We start from the raw sequence: 7,500 nt of genomic DNA on the forward strand, positions 1-7,500 counted from the left end.
AGCCTGTACCATTATTTCTCACACCTTTGAAAATTGTCTTTTTCTGTACTTTACATTCTGAAAATTTGAATACAATGTTACAAACTAACTATTGTATCATCTTCCAGCGCATTTGCAATAGCTGACTGTCGCTGGCAAAGTAAAACAAACATTTTGCCTTGCTTTAGTTGTCTGTGTAATTGAAAAAAATTACCTGGAACATCAAGACCTAAGGTATTGATAAAAATAGAGCTTCTACAAGGACACCTTCAAGCACGGCAATCAACTGCTGGAAGAGAAGTCCGGAAAGCACTAGACCACCAGGGAGCTATTGGAACAGCACGTCAGAAGGAGAGAGACAAAGTTGGAAACCTTCACCAACAAATACCACTCAGAGCTGCCAACAAGGAACGTGGCACCCTACGTTTTTTATCTTCCAGAGATATTTGACTGCCCCTCACCTCCGACTACCCCCCGGATGAACTAATCCGCGTTCCAGTGGCAGCTGTAGCGTAATCCTCAGGCGCTTGTAGTGACTCAACAACAACAACGTCAGAAGGCAGTATAGCGACGAAATAAGAGACGTCCCACTCGGAACACCGGGGTTCAAGGCCGACGTGCACGTCCTTTGGATTGGATAACTTTATTCATCCCGTATTCGGGAAATTACATTGTGGCAGTAGCAAGAGGGTGATTAGACAGAACAGCAAAGCAAAAGCACAAAGTACAAAGCAAATCAAAATAAATGGAATCATCAAATCATTAAAACGTAAAAGCAGCAAACACACAAAAATGGGCAAGAGTGTACGGAGCTACCGCGGCTGCCGGCTGCTGCTTAAACAGCGCCTTTTTGGTTGCGGTAGCTGAATCGGACTTGATCTCTGTCAATGTCTACTCAATCATTTGGCTCAATCTCGCCAATGGGTATGGATCTGACCCATACCTGATGATCAGTCACGCCTTGGAGTTCTTCCTGCATCAAGAAGCTGGTAGCACAGTACTTCAGCAACCTGCAGATGGATAAAAATAAATAAGAAAGGAAATTACATTTTCCAATAGGTTCAAATGGCAGCTCAGTAAATATATGTAAACACACGTAAACACAAAACTTATTTATGTGAGGCACACTCAGAAAAACAAACGAGCGCAAACAAAAAGTAACATTTCCGGACCGAGGGGGCTGTCTGAACTCTAGAGGACCTTATGCAGGGGTCATTACCTTCTGGGTCGCAAGCCATATCTCTCTTTTGATGGGTGCATATGGCGCTGACCTAAAAGCTAAAATGTGGAACCCTCTGGTGAGAGAGGTGAGTCCCAAACACAGTCATGAAAAGGCTCACGTAGACACATCTCTGTGTTTGTGGCATTACCTTGATTGCACTCAATTGATTAGTGGGAGCTTCACGTTGGAACATCACAATTTAAATGGCACAGACACTAACTCTAGGCCTACTTTAGTCATAAATTTCATTTCATTAGAATTTAGATTTTTTTTGTACTTGAAAAGTGTTTAAATGAGAAAAAATGCACACATTTTTTTGTACTTTTAAATTCTGCCTATGGTTCTCTAGGAATTACAATTGAATTGTTCATGGCTCTGTGGGTGAAAAAGGTTCCCGAACCTTGACATAATGTATTAAAATATTAATTTGGATTTTGGAATATCTCAAAACCCATAGCAACACAAACTAAACTTTGTACTACACACATCAAAAACGAACGGCACAACTGTTGTTCTTTTCTGCCGAAAATTAGGAGCTGTATGACATCATCACCCCAAATTATCAGCACAATACCTGCAAAACTCTTGCAGCACAATTAATTTTTACAGCAAACTTTCTCCAACCTAGAACAAACAATTCACACCATTTGTAGCAGGTTTTGACCATTTTAATGGGGTTGGGGTTGACCTCAGATTGACCAATAAAAGAAATATCTCAAAAATGAAAGTGAATTTGAATCTGTTTACGCTTAAAATTTAAGGATGAAGATATGCTGCAAATCAGTACTACTGTGCACATACCACACAGACCAATTTCATTTCAAACAGGTAGAAAAGGCTCCTGGAAAGAAAGGAGGTGGTTTTTCAGAGAAAAATAAAGCATTGAAACAAAAGACAACATCTTTGTCAACAAATTTAATCCACAACATCATCATGAATATTTCATCTTAACAGCTAGTATGACTCAATATTTATTGCCCTAGATGGTGGCATTGTGACACAAAGCGGAAAACTTGAAACCAAGGACAGGGCTCTTTATGTGGTAAAAGGTACAACAAAATGTTTGATTTCATTTGTACTAAACATCTTTAATTTCGTCAAATATGAAAACCCAGCTTCTTGAAAGAACCTTTATTTTTTTTCTGTCTTCAATTTCCAGTATCAACATGCTGAAACTCCCTGAATACCCCACCCAGGAGATCCTGAAAGATCGCCTCATGGTAGCGCTACATTGTGGGAGCTACGGTTATACCATGGCATAACACCATTCATATCAGCTGTGCTGTTGGGAAAGTCTGGCAGGTCTCTCTCTCAAATCAATTGAGTTTCTATTTGAGCTGTTTTTGCTGTACAAAAGGGAAGTCTGTTTGTAAAGAGAGCATTCGGAGCATAAGATTGAAGAGGGAAGATACACGCTACGCTGGACTCAAAAACTCAACCTCCATACTGCTTGAAGTATTTGCCCAATAATTATGCCTTTGTTGTTGTGACTGGCTTTTGTTTTGTTTAAACAAATTGTGACAATTTTCTGATCCAATTGATTCCTTGATGGAGTTAAGCCTTTAAAAATTAAGTGGATTATTTCCATTTTATACAGTCAGTTCAAAAAGTATTTCAACACCCTGCTGTATTTATTACAAGTTCGGATTTTTTTAGCGTAAGTGTATGTTCACTGTGATAGAGGTAATCTAATAAGGAAATCCCAGAATGTATGATAGTATGATTTTTTTTTTTTTAACAATTTGCATGATACATTTGCAGATAAGGATTGTAACGCCTGTCTATCACCTAGAATTCTAACCATTAAATGACGTGTTAGTTCACCCTTTAAAGTCCACATCCACCTCCATTCCACAATGTATTATCCTAAATCAGATGCACCTGTTTGAGGTCGTTAGCTGTATAACAACACCCGTCCACCCCATACAATCAGAACGACTCAAACTTGTAAAATGAGCTGGAAAGGGCTAGGGAGAAATTGCCAATTAGCTTGGTGAAAAAAGGTCACTGCGATCATTAGAAAAATGAAGAGGAAAAGCATGATGGTCAATCTCAATCAGAGTAGAGCTCAATGCAAGATATCACCTTGTGGGATCTCATTGAGCCTCAGAAAGGTGAGGAATCAGCACAGAACTACACGAAAGTGCTTGTTCAATTAGCTTAAAGATCTGGGACCACTGTTTCCAAGGTGACTGTTAGTGATACACTAAGACATCATGATTAAAAATCATGCATGGCACGATAGGTTTCCCTGCTTAAACCAGCACATGTCAAACTCCCGTTGTAGGTTTGCCAATGACCATTGGATGATACAGAGGAGTAATGGGAGCAAGTTTTGTGGTCAGATGAGACCTTTTCATTCATAATACCACTCCAATCTCATCTTTATTCTCACCCGCTTTATCCAAGGTCGGGTCGCGGGGGCTTCAGTAGGGAAGCCCAGACTTAACACTCACCAGCCACTTCATTCAGCTCTTCCGGGAGGATCCTAAGGCATTCCCGGGCCATGGAGACATACTCTCCCCAGCGTGTCCGAAGTCGGCTCCGTGGCCTCCTCCCGGTAATACGCGCCTGGAACACCTCCCAAGGAAGGCGTCCATGGGGCATCCTGATCAGATGCCGGAGGCCAACTCATCTGGCTCCTCTCGATCCGGAGGAGCAGAAACTCTACTCTGAGGACCTCCTGGTTGACCGAGATTCTCAACTCATCTCTAAAGGAGAGTCCAGACACCCTGCGGAGGGAACTCATTTAAGCCACTTGTATCTGGTATCTTGTTCTTTCGGTCACGACCCACAGCTCGTGACCATAGATGTGCTTAGAAACGTAGATGGACCGGTAAATAGAGGGCCTCGACTTTTGGCCCAGCTCCTTGTTCATCACGACGGAACGATACAGAGTCCGCATCACCGCAGACGCTTCACCAATCCGCCTCTTGATCTCCAACTCCATACTTCCCTCACGTGTGAACAAGACCCCAAGATACTTAAACTCCTCCACCTGGGGAAGAACCTGATCTCTGACTCGGAGAGGACACCACCTTTTTCTAACGTAGGACCCTGGTCTCAGATTTGGAGGGGCTGATTCTCATCCCGACGGCTTCACACTCAGTTGTGAATCGTTCCAGCGAGAGTTGGACAACACGGCTTGATGAAGCCAACAGAACCATGCAATGCAATACAGAGGGCATGAAGCCCGACCCCCTCAATGCCACTGCTGCGCCTAGGTATTCTGTCCATAAAAGTTATGGATAGAATCGGTAATGTAGAGCAGCCCTAATGGACTCCAGCCCCCACCTTAAACTGATACGACTTACTGCCGGCTAACCGCACTTACTCTGACATCGGTCATATAGGGACTGGGCCCCGTGTATCACCCAGCAGATTTGATCACTTTTTTCCGTTCACCCATAATAAAGTCATAAAAAACAAACTTCATGAATGTTTTTGTGACAGAAGTATCTGTTCCAATCACTCTATCAGAGAAAAATCTGAGTTGTAGAAATAATTGGAAACTCAAGAAAGCCATGACATTATGTTCTTCACAATTGTATGAAACTTTTGACCACAACTATATATGTACATACATATACATATATTTACATATACATACACTTTTTTTCCTCGCTCTGTAGTCATTTTATTATTGGCAAAACCAAGGGAGGGAGATGAAATTTCCATGTATTTATTTTATTGATCCACAACAAAAACTAGAATCAATTTGTTAAATCATTTTATCACGCAGGCATACGTAATATCATTCAATTTTGATAAAACTTATTTGCCATAATAGTCTGTTCAAAATCTTAATTGTCAAATCATTTTGTTATGTTTAGTAGTTAGAATTGGCATTGAGCTATTTCAATTAAGACTAAGTTCGGATTTTTTTTAGCGTAAGTGTATGTTCACTGTGATAGAGGTAATCTAATAAGGAAATCCCAGAATGTATGATAGTATGATTTTTTTTTTTTAACAATTTGCATGATACATTTGCAGATAAGGATTGTAACGCCTGTCTATCACCTAGAATTCTAACCATTAAATGACGTGTTAGTTCACCCTTTAAAGTCCACATCCACCTCCATTCCACAATGTATTATCCTAAATCAGATGCACCTGTTTGAGGTCGTTAGCTGTATAACAACACCCGTCCACCCCATACAATCAGAACGACTCAAACTTGTAAAATGAGCTGGAAAGGGCTAGGGAGAAATTGCCAATTAGCTTGGTGAAAAAAGGTCACTGCGATCATTAGAAAAATGAAGAGGAAAAGCATGATGGTCAATCTCAATCAGAGTAGAGCTCAATGCAAGATATCACCTTGTGGGATCTCATTGAGCCTCAGAAAGGTGAGGAATCAGCACAGAACTACACGAAAGTGCTTGTTCAATTAGCTTAAAGATCTGGGACCACTGTTTCCAAGGTGACTGTTAGTGATACACTAAGACATCATGATTAAAAATCATGCATGGCACGATAGGTTTCCCTGCTTAAACCAGCACATGTCAAACTCCCGTTGTAGGTTTGCCAATGACCATTGGATGATACAGAGGAGTAATGGGAGCAAGTTTTGTGGTCAGATGAGACCTTTTCATTCATAATACCACTCCAATCTCATCTTTATTCTCACCCGCTTTATCCAAGGTCGGGTCGCGGGGGCTTCAGTAGGGAAGCCCAGACTTAACACTCACCAGCCACTTCATTCAGCTCTTCCGGGAGGATCCTAAGGCATTCCCGGGCCATGGAGACATACTCTCCCCAGCGTGTCCGAAGTCGGCTCCGTGGCCTCCTCCCGGTAATACGCGCCTGGAACACCTCCCAAGGAAGGCGTCCATGGGGCATCCTGATCAGATGCCGGAGGCCAACTCATCTGGCTCCTCTCGATCCGGAGGAGCAGAAACTCTACTCTGAGGACCTCCTGGTTGACCGAGATTCTCAACTCATCTCTAAAGGAGAGTCCAGACACCCTGCGGAGGGAACTCATTTAAGCCACTTGTATCTGGTATCTTGTTCTTTCGGTCACGACCCACAGCTCGTGACCATAGATGTGCTTAGAAACGTAGATGGACCGGTAAATAGAGGGCCTCGACTTTTGGCCCAGCTCCTTGTTTATCACGACGGAACGATACAGAGTCCGCATCACCGCAGACGCTTCACCAATCCGCCTCTTGATCTCCAACTCCATACTTCCCTCACGTGTGAACAAGACCCCAAGATACTTAAACTCCTCCACCTGGGGAAGAACCTGATCTCTGACTCGGAGAGGACACCACCTTTTTCTAACGTAGGACCCTGGTCTCAGATTTGGAGGGGCTGATTCTCATCCCGACGGCTTCACACTCAGTTGTGAATCGTTCCAGCGAGAGTTGGAAAACACGGCTTGATGAAGCCAACAGAACCATGCAATGCAATACAGAGGGCATGAAGCCCGACCCCCTCAATGCCACTGCTGCGCCTAGGTATTCTGTCCATAAAAGTTATGGATAGAATCGGTAATGTAGAGCAGCCCTAATGGACTCCAGCCCCCACCTTAAACTGATACGACTTACTGCCGGCTAACCGCACTTACTCTGACATCGGTCATATAGGGACTGGGCCCCGTGTATCACCCAGCAGATTTGATCACTTTTTTCCGTTCACCCATAATAAAGTCATAAAAAACAAACTTCATGAATGTTTTTGTGACAGAAGTATCTGTTCCAATCACTCTATCAGAGAAAAATCTGAGTTGTAGAAATAATTGGAAACTCAAGAAAGCCATGACATTATGTTCTTCACAATTGTATGAAACTTTTGACCACAACTATATATGTACATACATATACATATATTTACATATACATACACTTTTTTTCCTCGCTCTGTAGTCATTTTATTATTGGCAAAACCAAGGGAGGGAGATGAAATTTCCATGTATTTATTTTATTGATCCACAACAAAAACTAGAATCAATTTGTTAAATCATTTTATCACGCAGGCATACGTAATATCATTCAATTTTGATAAAACTTATTTGCCATAATAGTCTGTTCAAAATCTTAATTGTCAAATCATTTTGTTATGTTTAGTAGTTAGAATTGGCATTGAGCTATTTCAATTAAGACTCATTGTTCTTTGAGTATAAAATTTGCAAAGGAATGAATGATTGTCTTGTTTCAATTATTGTATTGTTGGTGTTTGTACACAACATTTTACACTTAAGGTTGTGATATTGTGTTATGCATAATTCATTACTCTTAACATTTTCCAAGAGCAATCATACATGTTTCTACCATACATGCTTGATTTATGAAAATACCAGC

General features: G+C 41.5%; 1 protein-coding gene across 2 annotated transcripts in view; it reads left to right on the forward strand.

Annotated features, from left to right (window-relative positions):
- The window catches only part of ascc3 (activating signal cointegrator 1 complex subunit 3), a 125,628-nt gene that overhangs the window by 1,433 nt on the left and 116,695 nt on the right, over positions 1 to 7,500 (forward strand). For both annotated transcript variants that reach the window (XM_077711893.1, XM_077711894.1), the window contains exon 3: positions 2,361 to 2,503. The gene's annotated coding sequence lies outside the window, so the exon portion shown is untranslated. The remainder of the gene's footprint in view (positions 1 to 2,360; positions 2,504 to 7,500) is intronic.

Source organism: Stigmatopora nigra, unplaced genomic scaffold (assembly GCF_051989575.1).
Source record: "Stigmatopora nigra isolate UIUO_SnigA unplaced genomic scaffold, RoL_Snig_1.1 HiC_scaffold_55, whole genome shotgun sequence".
NCBI lineage: Eukaryota > Metazoa > Chordata > Actinopteri > Syngnathiformes > Syngnathidae > Stigmatopora > Stigmatopora nigra.